Source organism: Triticum urartu, chromosome 2A, assembly GCF_056163025.1.
Source record: "Triticum urartu cultivar PI428250 chromosome 2A, HENAU_Tu73, whole genome shotgun sequence".
Lineage (NCBI taxonomy): Eukaryota > Viridiplantae > Streptophyta > Magnoliopsida > Poales > Poaceae > Triticum > Triticum urartu.
This window is the reverse complement of record NC_141874.1, coordinates 325385520-325407965: the sequence shown is the minus strand read 5'-3', so window position 1 is coordinate 325407965 and position 22446 is coordinate 325385520.

The following is a 22446-nucleotide window of genomic DNA, read 5'->3' as shown; positions in this document are numbered from 1 at the left end:
GAAAAATTCTGAATTTTTTTAGTAACTTCAAAATAAAAGTAGACCAAACTCAATAGTATTGATAGCAACTACTCCTACAAGTGCCTAGAGCCTATATCATGCATCAAAACTACTTTTGACCATATAAATTTGACATGCAAGCTCAAGAACAGGGTAACCTAAGCAGCAAAAATTTGCAATGAATAAAGCACTAGAACAAAAACTAATTGGACCAATGGAGGAGTCACATACCAAGGAACAATCTCCCCAAGCAGTTTTGTGAGAGGTGCTTTGAGCAAGGAGATCGAAAATGGCAGCAAAACGAGCTTGGACTCGGGTTTGAGCTGGGTATTCATGTTTGGGGGAGGAAGAAGAAGTGTATGGGTGAAAGGATAAGTGGAGGAGGGCCACCGTGGGCCCACGAGGCAGGGGGGTAGGGCGCGCCCTCCACCCTCGTGGGCAGGTGGTTGACCCCCCTGATGTGTTCTTAGTGCCAAATATTCTCAAATATTCTAGAAAAAATCATATTTAAATTTCAGGGCATTTGGAGAACTTTTATTTTCGAGGTATTTTTATATTGCACGGATAATCAGATAATAGACAGAAAAATATTTGTTTTTATTTTATTTAATATAAATAACAGAAAGTAAAAGTGGGGCATAGAAGGTTGTGCCTTCTAGTTTCATCCATCTGATGATCATTAAAAGGAATCCACTAACAAGGTTGATCAAGTCTTGTTAATGAACTCATTCCGAATAACATGGAACCGGAGAAATTTCGAATAACACTATGTTACCTCAATGGGGATATGCACATCCCCAATAATAAGAATATCATATTTCTTCTTGACAGTAGGAAGAGGAAATTCAAAACCTCCAAATATAATCGATGGAATTTTTCCAATAGAGTTAATACTATGAACTTGAGGTTGTTTCCTCGGAAAGTGTACCGTATGCTCATTACCATTAACGTGAAAAGTGACATTGCCTTTAGTGCAATCAATAACAGCCCCTACATTATTCAAAAAGGGTCTTCCAAGAATAATAGACATACTATCATCCTCGGGAATATCAAGAATAACAAAGTCCGTTAAAATAGTAATGTTTGCAACTACAACAGGCACATCCTCACAAATACCGATAGGTATAGCAGTTGATTTATCAGCCATTTGCAAAGATATTTCAGTTGGTGTCAACTTATTCAAATCAAGTCTACGATATAAAGAGAGAGGCATAACACTAACATCGGCTCCAAGATCACATAAAGCAGTTTTAACATAGTTTCTTTTAATGGAGCATGGTATAGTTGGTACACCGGGATCTCCAAGTTTCTTTGGTATTCCACCCTTAAAAGTATAATTAGCAAGCATGGTGGAAATTTCAGCTTCCAGTATCTTTCTTTTATCAGTAACAATTTCTTTCATGTACTTAGCATAAGGATTCATTTTAAGCATATCAGTTAATCGCATACGCAAAAAGATAGGTCTAATCATTACAGCAAAGCACTCAAAATCCTCATCATCCTTTTTCTTGGATGGTTTGGGAAGAAAAGGCATGGGTTTCTGAACCCAAGGCTCTCTTTCTTTACCATGTTTCCTAGAAACAAAGTATTTCTTATCACATTGATTCTTTGATTGTGGGTTATCAAGATCAACAGTTGGTTCAATTTCTATATCATTATCATTACTAGATTGAGCATCATCATGAACATTATTATTAACATTATCACTAATTTCAGGTTCATTACCAGATTGTGTTTCAGCATCAGAAATAGAAATATCATTTGGATTCTCAGGTGTTTCAACAATAGGATCACTAGAAGCATGCAAAGTCCTATCATTTTTCTTTTTCTTCTTTTTAGACGAACTAGGTGCATCTATATTATTTCTTTGAGAATCTTGCTCAATTCTTTTAGGATGGCCTTCAGGATACAAAGGTTCCTCAGTCATTCTACCACCTCTAGTCATAACTCTAACAGAATTATCATTATCCTTACTATTCAATTCATTGAGCAAATCATTTTGAGCCTTAAGTACTTGTTCTACTTGAGTGGTAACCATAGAAGCATGTTTACTAATAAGTTTAAGTTCACCTTTAACATTAGCCATATAATCACCCAAGTGTTCAAGCATATTTGAATTGTATTTCAATTGTCTACCAAAATAAGCATTAAAATCTTATTGCTTAGCCATAAATCTATCAAACTCATCTAAACATGGGCTAGCAAATTTAGTAAATGGGATTTCAGCTTTATCATATCCATAGAGAGAATTTACCTTTACTACCTGTGTCGGGTTATCAAGACCATGAGTTTCTTCAATAGGTAAAGGATTAAGATCATATGTTTCTTCAACAGGCGGTAAATTAAGACCATGTATTTCTTCAATAGGAGGTAAATTCTTAACATCTTCAGCTTTAATACCTTTTTCATTCATAGATTTCTTTGCCTCTTGCATATCTTCAGGACTGAGAAATAGAATAACCCTCTTCTCCGGAGTTGGTTTAGGAATAGGCTGAGGAGCTGGCTCCGGAGGTGTCCAATTATTTTTATTTGCCAACATATTGTTCAATAGAATTTCAGCTTCATCTGGTGTTCTTTCCCTGAAAACAGAACCAGCACAACTATCCAGGTAATCTCTGGAGGTATCGGTTAGTCCATTATAAAATATATCAAGTATTTCATTTTTCTTAAGAGGATGATCAGGCAAAGCATTAAGTAATTGGAGAAGCCTCCCCCAAGCTTGTGGGAGACTCTCTTCTTCAATTTGCACAAAATTATATATATCCCTTAAAGCAGCTTGTTTCTTATGAGCAGGGAAATATTTAGCAGAGAAGTAATAAATCATATCCTGGGGATTACGCACACAACCAGGATCAAGAGAATTAAACCATATCTTAGCATCACCCTTTAATGAAAAAGGAAATATTTTAAGGATATAACAGTAACAAGTTCTCTCATCTTTAGTGAACAGGGTGGCTATATCATTCAGTTTAGTAAGATGTGCCACAACAGTTTCAGATTCATAACCATGAAAATGATCAGATTCAACCAAAGTAATTATACCAGGATCAACAGAGAATTCATAATCCTTATCAGTAACACAGATAGGTGAAGTAGCAAAAGCAGGGTCAGGTTTCATTCTAGCATTTAGAGATTGATTATTCCATTTAGCTAATAACCTTTTGAGTTCATATCTATCTTTGCAAGCTAAAATAGCTAAAGAAGCTTATTGATCAAAAATATAACCCTTAGGAATAACAAGTGATTCTTCATCATCACTTTCATCAGTATTATCAGATTCAATATTTTCAATCTCTCTAGCCCTAGCAAGTTGTTCATCAAGAAATTCACCAAGTGGCACAGTAGTATCAAGCATAGAAGTAGTTTCATCATAAGTATCATGTATAGCAGAAGTGGCATCATCGATAACATGCGACATATCAGAACGAATAGCAGAAGCACGTTTAGGTGTCGCAAGCTTACTCAAAACAGAAGGCGAATCAAGTGCAGAGCTAGATGGCAGTTCCTTACCTCCCCTTGTAGTTGAGGGATAGATCTTGGTTTTTGGATCTCTCAAGTTCTTCATAGTGATAAGCAGATATATATCCCAAGTGACTCAAAGAATAGAGCTATGCTCCCCGGCAACAGCGCCAGAAAATAGTCTTGATAACCCACAAGTACAGGAGATCGCAACAATTTTTGAGGGTAGAGTATTCAACCCAAATTTATTCATTCGACACAAGGGGAGCCAAAGAATATTCCCAAGTATTAGCAGCCGAGTTTTCAATTCAACCACACCTGGAAACTTAATATCTGCAACAAAGTGTTTAGTAGCAAAGTAATATGATAGTAGTGGTAATGGTAGCAAAAGGTAAAAGTAGCAAAAGTAATGTTTTTGGTATTTTGTAGTGATGATAGCAATAGCAACGGAAAAGTAAATAAGCTAGGAACAATATATGGAAAGCTTGTAGGCAATGGATCGGTGATAGAGAATTATGCCGAATGCGGTTCGTCATGTAACAGTCATAACCTAGGGTGACACAAAACTAGCTCTAGTTCATCAATGTAATGTAGGCATGTATTCCGAATATAGTCATACATGCTTATGGAAAAGAACTTGCATGACATCTTTTGTCCTACCCTCCCGTGGCAGCGGGGTCCTTACAGAAACTAAGGGATATTAAGGCCTCCTTTTAATAGAGTACTGGAACAAAGCATTAACACATAATGAATACATGAACTCCTCAAACTATGGTCATCACCGGTAAGTATCCCGATTATTGTCACTTCGGGGTTAACGAATCATAACACATAATAGGTGACTATAGACTTGCAAGATAGGATCAAGAACTCTCATATATTGATGAAAACATAATAGGTTCAGATCTGAAATCATGGCACTCGGGACCTAGTGACAAGCATTAAGCATAGCAAAGTCATACCAACATCAATCTCAGAACATAGTGGATACTAGGGATCAAACCCTAACAAAACTAACTCAATTACATGATAAATCTCATCCAACCCATCACCGTCCAGCAAGACTACGATGGAATTACTCATGCACGGCGGTGAGCATCATGAAATTGGTGATGGAGGATGGTTGATGATGACGATGGTGACGAATTCCCCTCTCCAGAGCCCCGAACGGACTCCAGATCAGCCTTTCCGAGAGGTTTTAGGGCTTGGCGGTGGCTCCGTATCGTAAAATGTGATGAATCCTTCTCCTTGATTTTTTTTCTCCCCGAAACACAATATATAGAGTTGGAGTTGGAGTCGGAGGAGCACCAGGGGGCCCATGAGGTAGGGGGCGCGCCTAGGACGCGACCCCCACCCTCGTGGATAGGTGGTGGGCCCCCTGGCCTTCATCTTTTGCAGGTTTTTTTATATTTTCCAAAAAGTTGCTCCATGAAGTTTCAGGTCATTCCGAGAACGTTTGTTTCTGCACATAAATAACACCATGGTAATTCTGCTGAAAACAACGTCAGTCCGGGTTAGTTCCATTTAAATCATGCAAGTTAGAGTCCAAAACAAGGGCAAAAGTGTTTGGAAAAGTAGATACGACGGAGACGTATCAGGTACATATATCATTGCCAAAGATCCACACTTCGACCCTTTCTGCGTATGGGGCAATGAGATATTCATGAACCAGCATCAAGTAAGGAAACTGATAAAGATTGTTACTAAAATGGGTCAAAAGATGTCAATCGAACTATTTGTTTACACTTTATGCAGGACAACAGTGAACTGCAGGATGGTAAGTAAGAACCCTGTAGCCTTCTTTTTACTACCCGTAATGAGTTGTGTTAGATGAAAATATCTGAATCTTTTTCTTTTGAAGTGGATCTTGAAGCAGTTTACTCAAGATTACCTCTCAAACTACATGATTGGTGGCCGGCCATCACAAGGGGTTGGACTAGAGTCCTGCATGCCTTCTGCATCTAGGAGAGCACAATAGGCCATTCTGCTTCACCTTGTTCAGCAACTGGAATGTCCGTCGCCTCTTTCTTTACCATCTTTAATAGTACAAGTATAGAACCCTGGTAGATCATTCTTTATTTGGTGCTTCTGTAATTCTTAAACATATGTACCTGTGAATCGAATAATGCATTGGTTGTTTGAACCAGATGGATATGAATAAAGCTATAGCCTACTTTCAAGTTTAAATTAGGTACAATTTTAAATAGCAGCAATTAAATTAGGGTGAAATTACGTTGTGCAGGTCATTACGGCACAACGGTTGGTAAAACACAAACGTTTGCGGTATACACCATAATCCGAGATGGTTCACAGAGAGGAAATGTGTACAAGCATGCACACAGTTGCCATTTGCAAAGCGTGTGTGATGTCGGACACTATCACATATGCTGCAGGAAAACTAAATGTGTGTGATTGTCTATCTATCGTACACGGTTTATAATCATGAAGTGTTTGTGATGTGCCAGGCATCGTAAATCTCCCGTGCCTAGAATCTGCCTAGAAAACTTCCGTGCCTAGAATCTGCCTGGTTTTAGGCAGAACCACAAAACTCCGATTGCGATGGCAATGCGAGCACAAACGAGTGGCAAGGATGAAGCGCTTGGGATATTCGAGATATCGGAAACACTTATACAGGGACAACTGTATGCATCAAGGCTTTCTATCCCCGACGGTTTCTGGGTCATGTGGGAAGGACCCCCGTATTGCCCACACTCACTTGGAGACGGTTCCATATGCCGTCGCGGAAAGGGGTTAATAACCGTTTGTTTAGGACCGACGTGCACCAGTGTTTGTTCTTGTTTCCGTATGTATGCTTAAATAGCACCCAAGTTTTCAGCAAAGATCATGACTAACCATGCCATCAATAAATCTTAGAAATTGTATTAACTCATATCAATGGTGTCGGTGTCAAAACCAGCGGATCTCGGGTAGGGGGTCCCGAACTGTGCGTCTAAGGCGGATGGTAACAGGAGGCAGCGGACACGATGTTTACCCAGGTTCGGGCCCTCTTGATGGAGGTAATACCCTACGTCCTGCTTGATTGTTCTTGATGACATGAGTATTACAAGAGTTGATCTACCACGAGATCATAGATGCTAAACCCTAGAAGCTAGCCTATGGTATGATTGTCTGTTGTCCTATGGACTAAACCCTCTGGTTTACATAGACACCGGAGGGGGTTAGGGTTACACAGAGTCGGTTAGAAGGGAGGAGGTCTACATATCCGTATTGCCAAGCTTGCCTTCCACGCCAAGGAAAGTCCCATCCGGACACGGGACGAAGTCTTCAATCTTGTATCTTCATAGTCCAACAGTCCAGCCAAAGGATATAGTCCGGCTGTCCGGAGACCCCCTAATCCAGGACTCCCTCAGTAGCCCCTGAACCAGGCTTCAATGACGACGAGTCCGGCGCGTAGTTTTGTCTTCGGCATTGCAAGGCGGGTTCCTCCTCCGAATACTCCATAGAAGATTTTGAACACAAGGATAGTGTCCAGCTCTGCAAAACAAGTTCCACATACTACCGTAGAGAGAATAATATTTCCACAAATCCAATCTGCTAACACGTTTGACAGCATGACATCACGCCATGGCCCGGTCATTATTCGAACCGTTTTTCTCAACCAGTCAAGCACATATTGCGAGGCGGTTTTCTTGAGACGTCTTGTCGAAGCAGAGATTGTGTCCCCCTTATTATGGGATTCTCATCAATACGGACGTGGGTAACCGACTCGTGCCCATGGGTATGACCCCTCGATTTTAGGCAAGTCCAAAATGGCCGCGAGGAGGACGCTTGATATTCACCCTCTTTATAAGGAGGCCAAGGCCTGTCCTTTTTTTCCTATCGTGCTCAATCGAATCCTTCCCCCGCCTCCAGTTCCAACACCCAAGGCTCAGGTCAGGCGCTTCGGACCTTCAACCATGTCCGGATCCAGCCTCCAAGGTCGGTGCATGCATGCCTTCCTCTGTCACAGAGGAGGACATCAAGAAGATGAGAGAGGTCAGGTATCTAACAGCCAAAATCTCGCATAGGCTGCCCGTCCAAGGGCAGGTCATCCCCACTCCCGAATCCAACGAGAGCCACCCGGAGTCACAAGGGCAGGTCATCCCCACTCTCGCATAGGCTGCCCGTCCAAGGGCAGGTCATCCCCACTCCCGAATCCAACGAGAGCCACTCGTCTCTCACTTTCTCCGAGGGCTAGGCCTCGCTCTGGACCCCTTTGATAGGGGGCTCATGTTCTATTATGGGATGGACTTCCACAATCTGGCCCCTAATTCCCTCCTTCAAATCACGTCGTTCATCGTCGTGTGCGAGGCCTTCCTCCGCATTACCCCACACTTCGGCCTGTGGCTCAAGACCTTCAATGTATAGCTGAAGATGATCGAGGGGCAACACGCAGAGTGCGGAGGTGCTATAATAAGTAGGAACATTGATGTTCCATGGCCAGAGGGTTCCTTTCTAGAGGCGTCCAGTTTATGGCAGCGGGAGTGGTTCTATATCATAGCTCCCCGAAGTACCAAGTGGGTAGCCGCCCCTGCCTTTCGTGCGGGCCCCCCACCACAACTGACGTCATGGGTCACCAAGGGGCTGAACTGGGGGCCCGCAAATGATGTGCTGATATTGCAGAGTCGCATCAGAGATCTCCTTGAGCGAGACATCAACCTGGTGACGGTGATGCAGGTCATGCTAGTTCGCCAGGTCCCACCTTGCAAACGTAGACCTCTCCGTATGTCGCAGTTCAACCCGGAAGGACCGCGAATCATTCAGCACTTCCTCGGCATGACGCTCGAGGAGATGTACAAGCTGTTCTTCTGACCACAAATAAAGTGTCCGAACACCACCGAGGATGCGGGTTTGAGCTATAATCGTCCGGATACCCAAGTAAGTAATCCCGTGGCCGAACACACTGTTTCTCTTATTTAACATAATCATCATTCCGAAAAGTCGCTCTTTGACCAGGATTGGGTAACAAAGGCGAAGATGATCAGGTGTCCGACCCCCCTTCACGAAGGCGCAGCAAACCCAGTACTGGCCAGGATGCTCGAGCCGGCGCCTTATCCGGCGCCCTCAGGGGAAGATGAAGGGGGAATAAAGAGGCTGAAAGCAGACCTCACTCATTATCCATCCAAACCGGGGGAATTAGCGCCTCCGCGAAGGAGGGTACCCAAGGAGAAGGATCTGAAATTCCCTCTCCCCAAGGAAGGAAGAGGACTACCTCTGAAGACCTGGAAACAATGGTTTCGAAACGGGGGAAGAGATCTTTGCCAGAGGGTCCTGTCTCGGAGGGCACTCTTGCCGCACAACACCCGCAAGGGGATCAGCCCTCTACTGAGCTGTAAGTAATCAGAAACTTAATAGTGAAAATATCCCACCTTACTTATGAAGACACTAACCGAAGCTTATATCTTGTAGTTCGGATCATAGCCCTTCTCGACAGAGTTCGTCTTCAGGGGATCTTCTTCCAGAGATGATGGAGAGTGAAACACCTCCCCCTGCCACCCCGCCTCATGAGGCGGGCGACCCTGAAGTGTCGTCACGGAGGGTTTCTCCCGATCTGCCAAGGCCAGAGGGTAATCCTTTCGCCACCCGGAGTCCTCAGTATTCGGCTCTTAAAGGGAGCAACAAAAAGAGTCCGGAACCGTACAGTATGCGGTCGGACGCACGGAAGGAACTTCTGGAGAAAGCGGCCATCTCAGAAGCGCATCATACGCTAATGGGTACGGTAATTGAAAGGATTTCATCCGCTGAAAGCGGATTGCATGAAGCTTTTATGAGTCTGCTGAAAGGCTTTGAGGTATGTGAAATAGTGTATGTTTTTGACAGTACCGCACACATTAGGTGTGCCCTATGCAGATAGTAGCCCCTGAGACTCTGGTTGCCGTCGGAAACGGCGACGAATAGAGGATCATAGTCCCAGGTAATAACCAGACCGCTTTTATGTGCAGGTGGCTGAAGCTCCGCTGGCTAGCCGGACTAATGGGTTTGCCGAGCTAAAGCGGCAACTTGATGCGGCAGATGCCGACATCGTGCTTGTCAACAAGAGGCTTGACGAGGCACAGGGTAAGTGATTTCTCCGGTGATCAACACATAGTAAGAGGAGTAGGATGCATGTACCTTTAATATGTTGTGACTGCAGATGGAGCTACCACCGTGGAGTCCCTTCGGGCGAAGCTTGCCTGAGCCAAGGAACAAGCAAGGAATAGCGATGCGGCCGCCCTAAAGGAGGTCGAAGAGCTAAGGGCCGAACAGGCCGCGCATCGCCAGAGCAAGGAAAGAATAGCCAGGATGGCCGTTGAGTTGAAGGATGCCGCTGACCGTTACCAGCTTCTTGAAAAAGAAAGCCGAGCGAAGGCGACAGACCTGGAGAAGGCCATGGTAGCAGCCAAGGAAGCCCTCTCGAAAATCAGAACGACGAAGGAGGAGCTGCGTCAAGCTGCGGATATCGTGGCTGGGAAGCCCTTCTTATTGCGGACTAAGTTCGGAGATCCGAAGTATGCTCCTCTTGATCAACTATGGAGTTCTGCGGACGCCTACGTGGATTTGGCAGCAAGTGCTGCTGATGCACCGAGTACTTCAAGGATCAAAAAGATCGTGAAGTGGAAAAGCTGTTCTAGTCACAATTCCATGCTCCAGTGCGTCCGCTGCTGTTGAATGAGCGAATGGCCGAGTGGGCCGAGCTCCATAGGTTGTCCGGACTTGCCATGAGGTCTGTTGTGGATCATCTATGGCCGGGAGGGCCAAGGCCGGATAGCTACTTTAGTTTAGTGCAACAATTCCTTGGTGCTGTGCCGCACATCGACGCTATGAAGAGGTCGGCGTGTATAGAGGGTGCGCGGATGGCATTTGCCCGTGTCAAAACATACTGGGCGGAGATGTAGGCCACCACTATTGCAACACAGGGTTCGGCCGTGGGCCCAGTGGCTGCCGAGCACTACTTTGAAGAGGTCCTTGAAGGCGCTCGTTCGATAGAGGCTCAGTGCTGGAAGAATATTATGTTCTAGTGACATGTATTCCCATTGTAAAAGCAATGTTTTATTGAATTATAAAGGCAGTGTTTATACTTTTTCCTGAAAGTATTATGATGCCTCCTGTGCGGCCGTTTATGTATATATGTATATAACCTGAAAGTTTGCAGTCGTCGGCTTCCGCCCCCACGCATATAATGCGGGGGTGTTCGCAAAAGATGCTTGTTCACACTTTATCCAACGTATTGGTCCATGAAGGAGGTGGTAGCGCAGCGAACGAGGAAATCGGACTATATTGCTTTAACACTTTCACTTAGCCATAGGAGTTTGACGGTGGGACTACTATATAGCCCCTGGTACTTCTGCACTCGTCCGAATACGGGGCGCGTACGTACATGACCGGGAAACGGCCCTTCGTTAATGCGGAGGAATCCTGAAGATTCTGCTAAGTCATCAAGTGGTTGACCAGTCTCGTGCTTTATCATTGAGGGAGTCCTGGATTAGGGGGTATCCGGACAGCCGGATAATATCCTTTGGCCGGACTGATGGACTATGAAGATACAAGATTGAAGACTTCGTCCCCTGTCCGGATGGGAGTCTACTTGGCATGGAAGGCAAGCTAGGCAATACGGATATGTATATCTCCTCCTTTATAAAGGACCTTATGTAAACCTAGCCCCCTCCGGTGTCTATATAAACCGGAGGGTTTTAGTCCGTAGGACAACATACAATCATACCATAGGCTAGCTTCTAGGGTTTAGCCTCTCTGATCTCGTGGTAGATCAACTCTTGTACTACTCATATTATCAAGAATAATCAAGTAGGACGTAGGGTTTTACCTCCATCAAGAGGGCCCGAACCTGGGTGAAACATCGTGTCCCCTGCCTCCTGTTACCATCTGCCTTAGACGCACAGTTCGGGACCCCCTACCCGAGATCCGCCGGTTTCGACACCGACATTGGTGCTTTCATTGAGAGTTCCACTGTGCCGTCACCATAAGGAAGGATGCCTCGTCTCGTTGTTAAAAACAACATTACCGCTGGCGGCGCCCTGGCTGTCGGCCAAACTCTCCGGCTTGGCAGTTTCATCATGACCGCCCGTTCGGCCGCTGCACACCTCTCGGGTCATCAAAAACATCCTCCACGTCGGCTTGGAATTCGCCGAGCAGATGGATCCAATGGAACTCTCTTCGCTAAACGAGCTCTTGGATCGTATCACCGCCTTGCGAGTCGCTACAGACTATGATCAGATTGGGCTTAAACCCGATCAAAGGAAGATTAATTCTCCACCGGTCACCCATCATATTGCGGTGGTGGAGGAACAATGCAGCAATTCTTCTTCTATCTTGAGGACCAACTATGTCCGGATTCCTGAGCTCTCCGAGCCGGATACCCGTTTAAGGGAGGACATCACCCAAGCCCTGAACTTAGAGTCAGGCAGCGGGCCAGACTTATCGGGCAACACTCCGGAATCCGAGCTTCCAAGATTGGAAACTCCTCGGCCCCTGGATCTCAGATCGGGTAGGGGTTCAGACTCAAATCCACCCACCCACCCAGACATAAATGATCTTTCCCACATCAGGCAAGAGCCCCATGAAATAGTACATCATTATTGGGCCAGATTCCTCCTTGTGATGAACAAGGTTAAGGACTATCGCGAGGAAGATGCAGTCTCATTTTTCTGCAATAATTGCATGGACAAGGGAATCCTTAACATCGTAAGTCACCGTGACATAGCACGCTTCGCCGACTTGGCGTCCATAGTACGAAAGTACTGTGCGATGGAAAGCGCCTGGAAAACCGAAACGAAATTTTGGGATTATCTGGCTCGGAATATACACCCAGTCCAAAGTAAAAGGGTGCACTATCATAAGACACCCGAGTTAGTTACAAAGAAACAAAAACCCTCTACATGGCATAGAACTGTATTGGAGGGATGGCTTAACAGACCCTGCAAAATTCATAGTACAGCGGATACCATACCAACACATAGCCTTAGAGCATGTTGGATACTCCGGCAGGTGGCCAAAACTGGTGAGGATCTTCTCATCCCGAATGCCACAGAGCACGTGGATAACAATACGGTATTAACAGTCTTTGAAACCTTCGCATTAAATAATAGGCGCAAGCGAACACTCCGCAGCCTCGCCGAAATCTGCCACATGGCAGCAATGAATCCATGGAGTGACACGGCTATTACCTTCAATGCCAGTGACGAACCTAAATTCCGAACAGCCCGAGCACCAGCTGCACTGGTCCTCAGTCCAATTGTGGACGGCTTTTGACTCACCAAAGTACTCATGGATGGCGCCCTCATCTATGAGGAAACTCTTCAAAAAATAGAAATAGACTGGAACCGCATTGAGCAAAGCAGCACAACCTTCAAAGGAATCATCCCCAGTCGGGAAGCACGCTGTGCTGGGAAAATCACACTAGATGTGGTATTCGGCACGCCAGAGAACTATAGGTCCGAAGAAATTACATTCCAAGTGGCCCCGTTCAGTAGTGGATACCACGCCCTTTTAGGACGGGAGGCGTTCATGATCTTCCAAGCCATACCCCATTATGGGTACATGAAGCTCAAAATGCCTGGGCCCAACGGAATCATCACTCTCGCTAGTGATCCGGACACAGCACTCCGCGCCGAAAACAAAACAGCCGCATTGGCCCTCGAGGCATTATCCGAAGCCCTTTCGGCTGAGGAATTAACTGCGCTACGCTCCATAGTGGACAGGGACGATGTGATACTTGAGAAGAGATCCAAGTCCACCTATTTTAAACCAGCGGATGAAATAGTCAAATTCCAAGTCCACCCAACGGACCCTACAAAAACAGCCTCCATCGGGGCATAGTTAAACCCCGCCGTGGTCGCCGCACTACGAGAGTTATTGCGCGAGAATTGGGACATATTCTCCTGGAACCCCTCAGACATGCCACGAATCCCACGCAGGCTGGTCGAGCACAGCCTCAATATCCTAAAGGGATTCAACCTGGTCAAGCAGGCTCTTCGGCGTTTCTATGAACCTAAGAGACAGGCTATGGGAGAGGAACTAGCCAAGTTATTGGAGGCCGGATTCATTAGAGAAATAAAACACTCAGACTGCCTAGCAAACCTGGTGATGGTACCAAAGAAGGACAAATCCTGGCGCCTATGTGTCTATTTCAAGGACCTCAACAAGGCTTGCCCAAAGGATCCCTTCCCCCTCCCCCACATTGATCAAATTATCGATGCTACCGCAGGACACGAGTCATTGTGTTTCCTCGACGCATACTCCGGCTACCACCAAATCAAGATGGCGGAGTCCGACCAAGCCGCAACGACATTTATCACACAATGCCTTTTGGGCTCAAAAACGCCGGCACAACATATCATGGCATGATTCAGACATGTCTGGAGAAACAGATCAGCAAAACAGTAGAGGCATACGTAGATGACATGGTCGTCAAAACCAAACACGTTGACTCTCTAATAGATGACTTGAGGCTCACATTCGACAACCTCCGAACATACGACATCAAGCTCAATCCGAAAAATGCATTTTCGGCGTACCAGCCGGAAAGCTCCTGGGCTTCATTGTCTCCAGTAGAGGAATTGAAGCTAATCCGGCCAAAATCCGAGCTTTGTCACAGTTGGCTACCCCAACAGACCTCAAACAAATCCAGAAATTAACTGGATGTGTGGTGGCTCTAAGCCTCTTTATCTCCCGCTTAGGAGAAAAGGCATTACCCCTTTATCGCCTCCTTCAGCGCACCGAACACTTCGAGTGGATGGACGCTACCACAGCCGGATTGGAAGAAATAAAAGCCATACTGGCAGCCAACCCAATCCTGGCCGTGCCAAACATTGGCGAACCAATGCTGTTATACATTGTGGCAACTCATCAAGTTGTTAGCGCAGTGCTCGTCATCGAACGAGAAGCGGACGAACATAAATTCCCTCTTCAAAAGCCGGTATATTATGTGTCCACTGTCCTCACTCCATGCAAACCACGATACCCACATTATCAAAAGATAGCCTATGCGGTATTCATGGCATCCCGGAAGCTGCGACACTACTTTCAAGAGTGTTCGATTACAGTAGCCTCGGAAGTGCCACTTAATGATATTACAAACAATCGCGACGCCATGGACCGGATTGCCAAATGGGCCATTGAGCTCCTCCCGTTCGACATAACATACAAACCACGGCGAGCCATTAAATCGCAAGTATTGGCCGACTTTGTCGCCGAATGGACGGAAGCCGAACTCCCTAAAGAGTACGACGCATACTCCAATTGGATCATGCACTTCGACAGCTCCAAAATGCTGGCTGGTCTGGGGGCTGGCGTCATCCTGACATCCCCAACCAGAGATACAGTTCAATACGTACTGCAGATATTGTATACAGAGTCCAACAATGCAGCCGAATACGAAGCCCTGCTACATGGTCTTCGAATGGCAGTTTCCATGGGCATTCAACGCCTGGAGGTGCGTGGGGATTCGAACCTCGCAATATCCCAAATAAATGGAGACTTCGATGCCAAGGATCCAAAGATGGCGGCCTATCGAAATGCCATTCTAAAGATGTCAGCTAGGTTCGAGGGGCTCGAATTTCACCATGTGGCTCGGGAAAACAATCAAGTGGCGGATATCCTCGCCCGCATCAGCGCAAAACGCGATGCGGTCCCCCCAACATCTTTTTGGAGAGGTTGTTTAAGCCATCCGTGGTATGGGAAGGGGACACCAGTAACAGTAGTCCGGATCCGGCCAAAAGGCCCGATACCAAACACTCTGACATAATCGGAGGCTCTGCCACCGAAATAACACCTTCAGCCCACGTAATAATGGCCATCATCGCCCCATGGACTGAATCATTCCTGGCCTACCTAACTAGGCAAGAATTTCCCGAGGACCAAAATGAGGCACGCTGCATAGTGCGGCGATCCAAAGCCTACAGGGTCCACGAGGGAGAGCTGTATAAAAAAAGCACTACCGGAGTCCTTCAAAGGTGCATCTTCAAAGTGGAAGGGCAGAAAATCTTGGCAGAAATTCATGCCGGACTCGGCAGCCACCACGCCGCAGCCCGGGCTTGTAAGCAAGGCCTTCCGTACATGTTTTTATTGGCCGACGGCCCGGGCAGACGCACAGGACTTGGTCCAACGCTGCGCCGGTTGCCAGCTTTTTGCAAACCAAAGCCACATGCCACCCACCGCCCTCCAAATCATCCCCATTACCTGGCCCTTCGCGGTCTGGGGGCTTGACATGGTTGGTCCCCTTAAAGGGGGAACCCATAAGAAAAAAATACTTACTGGTCATGGTGGATAAATTCACCAAATGGATAGAAGCCAAACCTGTTAAAACGGCCAAATCCGGACCGGTGATAGACTTCATATCCGGGGTTGTACACCGTTATGGCGTCCCCCACAGCATCATCACTGACAACGGCACGAACTTCACGGCCGACGAGGTAAAACTCTGGTGCAGCAACATGGGCATCAAGCTTGATTATGCTTCAGTCTATCACCCACAAACCAATGGCCAAGTTGTGCGAGCAAATGGTCTTATCATGAGCGGCATTAAACCCAGACTAGTGCGGTCCTTAAAGGAGTCTAACACGCACTGGGTAGAGGAGCTCGACTCCATACTCTGGGGGCTGCGGACCACGCCGAATCATACTACCGGATATACGCCCTTCTTTATGGTGTACGATGCAAAGGCGGTTCTGCCCTGCGACATAATTCATGACTCACCTCGAGTGCGGATGTACGAAGAAAGAGAAGCCGATCTCGATCGGGAGGACAATCTGGACACGCTGGAGGAGGAGCGCGACGTCGCAAAAGCTCGTTCCGCATTCTATCAGCAACAGGCTTGTAGATACCAAAGCAGAGAAGTATGGGCCAAAACTTATAACATTGGCGAGTTAGTTCTACGCTTGCTGGAGAAGAAAAAGACCAAGCTCGAGCCCGAATGGGAAGGTCCCTTCATTATTGACCAAGTTCTGACCGGTGGAGCGTACCGTCTGCGGGATGCATCGAATAATCGACTTGAGCCGAACCCATGGAACGCATCCAGGCTCTGAAGATTCTACGCCTAGCGCCGGACTCTATGTTCGTCTCCTTCCTCTGTCCATTTTTCGCATCTACATTATCTGTGTTTTTTTCTCTTTCTTTCTTTTATTATTTCTCAAGGCCTTCAAGGGCCAACTTGTGCCTTGCTTGCACACTATAGATGCGCTAACCGCGCTCATTATACATGGGAGCTTCTTACACATAAGCTTAATTATCTATCTGGGCTTCATGCCCCACACATGTGTTCTTCTTCCGCATGTACCTTTTCTTCGCCATTATATGCATCAATATGACTTAAGTTTTGGCCAAGCTGGGTTGCCTAGCTCTTGTATTTATGCCCTACGTTCCCGTAAATTCGGCTAGGGCATAAGTGGAGCACCTCTGCGATTGTTACTGCCGGGTCAGCCGGATGTGTACCTCAGACTGGGTGAAGCCAAAAGCTAGCATTCTTAAGGGAATATTCGGTCGGCGAACAAAGGATGATTCTTATTTATTTTCCATATATGCCCCCAGATGTTTTTGCCTGCGGCTCCACTGCAGTCCGGACATGCACTTTAGGGCATGTGTACCCAGGGAAAGGAACCCCTAACGGAACTATTCTCCCTGGAAGATGTTTCTTACTACCCATGTAATATAACATAACTAGTTGGGTACTTGTCTGTTCAAGCACTAATGACCCCTACGCCGGGTTTCCACGCATACCCCGGTTCTTATATAACTGAGCGGGTATTCGGACACACTCCGGACTATCGGGTCCCGAGGTTGAAGCGAAAAGGTCCGCCATGAAAAATGATTTACAATCCGGATAGAAGGCATTATACATGTCACTTTAATTACATAGTCATGTAACCTGACTAAATTCCTCTTCTATACCATCCAACAGGTGGTCTAGCCTACAATCCTGTTGGGAATACTTTGCGGCTAATTCTACTTGCCCATAGACTAAGCTAACAGGGATCTCTTTCCCATCGGGCCCCACAGGTCCGACCTCGGCCATGTAGTTTGGGTCAGCCTTGGTATACCGCGTCTTCACCATGGCCCAGGCTTCCCTGGCAGCTTGACGGCAGGCCGATATCTTCCATAATCGGAAGCACCGCCGTGCTCCCTTGAGCTTCTCCGCAAGCTCTCCAATGCCTTCTGGCAGGAAGACTGATGGCCACAAGGCCTGGACAATACCTTGCATCACCTGCCGAACTTGTTCGTGGAGTTGTGAGAGCTCGGATAGAAGATCACTCGCAGACCCGGGCATCTCCTCCGCGGGACGACCCGTCAGCATACCTGCAGACATAACTCTGTTAGCCGACTTCTCCGCCATTCCCTTTTTAAGGGTTCGTTCAAGCACTTACTGAAAATGTCGCGTCGAAGCCGCTTATTCTCCTTCTCAGAGTCCGCAAGCTGGGCTCGGACATCTTTCAGTTCCACGCTCAGCTTGGTGTTGGCGTCTTGGAGATTGTTTTTCTCCCGCCTGACCTTAGTCAGCACGCGTTCGCCAACCTTTAGCTGTCGTACGGCATGCTGGTCCTCCGGATTCTCTCCGGATTCATCTGCAATATGTATTGTTAGATCTGCAGCCACGCCGCACGCTATATGGTACCTATCATTCTTTGAAACGAATGTTACCTGCTGGGGACTTTTTAGGTTCCTTCAATGCGACAACGGTGGCCCGAAGTTGGGTCTTGCATTCCTCCAGCTCCTGTGACAGTCGAGTATTCTTCTCTGTAAGAACCTGCACAATAGATGATCCTTAAATCATTTCTGCTAACTGTTTCAAGTCTCAGGGGCTACTGATACATATAATCATCAGATTTGCTTACCCGTACATCCCTTACATACCGGTCTGTAGCTCTGGCTAGACCATTTTGAGCAGCACGGAGGTAGGCGTCTCCAGAATTGAAGGCATCAAATGCCTCTCGGGAGAAGCAAGCTTCACGGAGTACGGCTCAGCGACGCCTATGATTCATGGCGCTCTCCACTTCTGAATTTGTAGCAGATAGTCTATCCACATCCTCTGTAGGAGGAGTATTCGGTGTCCGCCCCATGTCGGCTTCCGCCTCTATGTCCGGTCCTGGAGCCCGACTGGTGGAAGCATGATCGGCAGCCTCACCGGACATATTCCGGCAAGCGTTTTTTCTGTTAAAGAAACATGGACGTCATTACGTTTTGAGAAAGACGACAACCACGGAGCGGGGTTTTTGTCATACCTCTGCGCCGGCGTCTCCGTCCTGACCGCCTTCCTTTTTGGCCTGCCCGGCTTCGATGCCTCTTGTTGGCGAGTTGCTGCGGGTTCGGCACGACGTCCCGAAGGCCTTCCCTGTAAAACACCATATGTATATGGTAGGTGAAGTGTCTAAAAGGGGATCCTAGTTTTTGGAGTTGGGATTTTTGGTTTTTCTTACGTGCGACGCAGGAAGCAGTCCGGGATAGTCGGCCGCAATGGCCACCATGGCGTCATCACAACTGAATTGATAGAACTACCGGTCTATCAGCTCCACGAATATGTCCGGATCTTCTTCGAGTCCGGGACCAAGGGCCTGGTCAGGGTCCTCTAGTTATGGGGATGGGTTGTTGACCTCCCTTATGGCTTTTCGCAGTTCTTGCCGCACAATGGCAAGGTGAATACCTACGACAAAGAATGCGGGAAGAATGGGAGTAGGGAGATATAACTCACCCAGCTTGGAGGGTTGTACATAGAGAATCCATCCCGTGGCTTGAAGCGGACGAACTCCTCTTCCTCTCCCTTGAACAACTCGGACAGAATTTTTGCTAAAGCGGCATCGTTGTCCGCACCCTTACGCCCGCAATGGGTGGCATCATCTTCCCCGTTAAAACACCATAGGGGGTGCCCTCGATATTGAAGTGGCTGCACTCCCCACATTATGCATATTGACATAACCTCGATTACTGTCAATCCTGATTGAGCCAGCGCTTTAATCCGGTTCATCAGGTAAAGGACTTCTCCATTGTCTTCCTCCTAGGGGCTCCGTGGGCGCCATCTTTGGTGTTTCTTCAGAGGAGTATTGTTGAACTCAGGAAGACCCCGCTGAACAGGGTCCGGAAGGGGGACGTCCTCCATATAAAACCATTCTGAAGGCCAGTCTTCGAACGTCTTCTTCTGAGTACCGGACAGGTATCCGGTTTCGGTGATGCGCCAGATTTTGGCTCTGCCCACTTGATAAAGTGACCCCTTCTGTGTGCGGGGGGCGAGGCAAAATAACCTTTTCCATAGCTCGAAATGAGCCTCGCAGCCCAGGAATAACTCGCAAAGGGCAACATAGCCGGCGATGTGTAATATGGAAGCAGGGGAGAAATTATGCAGTTGGAGGCCGTAAAACTCCAGGAGCCCGCGAAGGAACGGATGAATTGGAAATCTGAGTCCCCTTAATAAATAAGGAACAAGGCATACCCGCTCCCCCGTAGAGGGACTGGGGATGCTCACCGCTTGCTCCCCGCCATTGTAGGTGGCGAGCCCGGCTCGGACGGGAACCATATACGCTGGAGGGAGGAATCCCTTAGTCTGCAGTTCGACTAATCGATTGTGTGGGACTGAACACCTCTCCCAATCACCGAGCTTAGGGCTACGGGGGCGGGAGGAGGAGCTGCGGAGGTCGGCCATGATGGAGTCGATTTTTCCGAAGCGCGCTCCGATGGATTTTCGCTGGGGGAGGACGATATGGATTGGATCTAAGAATCCCCATCCCTTTAATAGACAATTTATTTATCTGTCTTGGGGGGCGAATGTAAAAATGCCCTGGTGCCTCGTATTCATTCGACGCGTGGGAGATAGCCCTTATTGGGCGCAGAAGCCAAGAGGTCCAACATTTATGGGGCCGGACACTGCTTAATAAACATTCGAAATCTGGAGAAGAACCCGCCTTGCAATGCCGAAGACAACACTGCGCGCCGGACTCATCATCATTGAAGCCTGGTTCGGGGGCTACTGAGGGAGTCCTGGATTAGGGGGTATCTGGACAGCCAGATTATATCCTTTGGTCGGACTGATGGACTATGAAGATACAAGATTGAAGACTTCGTCCCGTGTCCGGATGGGAATCTACTTGGCGTGGAAGGCAAGCTAGGCAATACGGATATGTATATCTCCTCCTTTGTAACCGACCTTGTGTAACCCTTGGCCCCTCCAGTGTCTATATAAACCGGAGGGTTTTAGTTCATAGGAAAACATACAATCATACCATAGGCAAGCTTCTAGGGTTTAGCCTCTCTGATCTCGTGGTAGATCAACTCTTGTACTACTAATATTATCAAGAATAATCAAGCAGGACGTAGGGTTTTACCTCCATCAAGAGGGCCTGAACCTGGGTAAAACATCGTGTCCCCTGCCTCCTGTTACCATCCGCCTTAGACGCACAGTTCGGGACCCCCTACCCGGGATCCGCCGGTTTCGACACCGACAATCATGACAGTCATTTTTTGGCTTTCTCTACTTAGGTGCTCAGCCGGATGAACCAGGGCACAATCGCAGTAGTTCTCCCAGTGCTACCTTAGCCAATATAGCGGAACGTAAGGTACCAAAACATGGGACCCGGGTAAACCCAACATTTGACCAAAGACATGTTTCGGAGCTGATGCATATAGGGCCAAACTCTCGACGCCGAACACTCCCTAAGGTATTTGGTCTTTATAACATATGGCGGGCTGAACAATGCCCTTAATAATAAATCCCGAGTGTCCAGGTATGTGCAATATCCTGACGTGGCCACATGGCAATAACGTCAGCATCCTTCTCAGTTGTATTGAGTATCTGTAGGATGTGAGCAACAAGAGACAGTAAAGAAGGTTTACGCAGGGCCTTAATATGAAAAGAAACCTTTGAGCGGGTCCCTGCTGCACGTCTGCGCCTGTGTCTCCGTTGTGCCGTGTCCTGGACGGGTGTAGCACGATTGTCATATGTAAAAGAGAAGAACTTAGGTGAAAGTTGTCGTGCCAGAAAATTGGTTATTATTAATAAACCATTAAAATTCAAGATAAGTCAAGTTTGAGCCAGACTAGCCCTGATTACATGTGGGAAGCCCCTGGTACCGTCTATGAGGGTTTGACCATCAAACCAATCTCATGTGTATGTGGTGATGCACTGGACTCGTCTAACCGTGTCCGTGGTCTTGACGACCTGTCATTTTTTCTGGTTGGTGAGGCCGTCTAGTGTTCGGCTGTTAAAGCCGCCGCACATTCTTCCGCGCGTAGAGAACACTCAGTGTTTCCACTAACTATGATGGTGCCTCGTGGACCGGGCATCTTGAGCTTGAGAGAAGCGTAATGCGGTATTGCATTAAAACGAGCAAAAACCGCTCTTCCGAGTAGTGCTTGATAGCCACTTCGGAATGGAGCGATGTAGAAAGTTAACCTTTCGCTTTGGAAGTTGTCGGGAGAGCCGAATACAACCTCTAGCAATAGAGAGCCCGTACAGCGGGCCTCTGGGCCTGGTATTACTCCCTTGAAGGCGGTATTACTGTGGCTTATTTATGTCGGGTCTATCCCCATTTTGCGGACTGTGTCCTGATATATCATATTTAGACTACTACCGCCGTCCATGAGGACTCGTGTGAGATGGTATCCATGTATTATTGGGTCTAACACCAAGGCAGCCAATCCTTCGTGCCGGATGCTTATCGCGTGATCCCTGTGATCAAAAGTGATCGGGTAGGCCAACCAGGGGTTGGACCTAGGGGTGACGGGCTCTATGGCTCGTGTCTCTCGGAGTGCATGTTTGCTTCTCCTCTTCGTCACATGGATCATGTTTACTGTTTTAACCTCTGGTGGGATATTTTTCTGTCCTGCAGTGTTTTGCTGGCAAGGTTCATCCTCGTCTTCGCTTGGTGTCTCCGCCCCTTGTGTTCAACGTTTAGCTTACCGGCCTGCTTGAAGACCCATCATTCTCTGTGGGTGTGATTTGCAGGTTTATCGGGGGTGCCATGAATCTAACATAGTTTGTCAAGAATCCTGTTTAGGCCAGACGATCCCTCT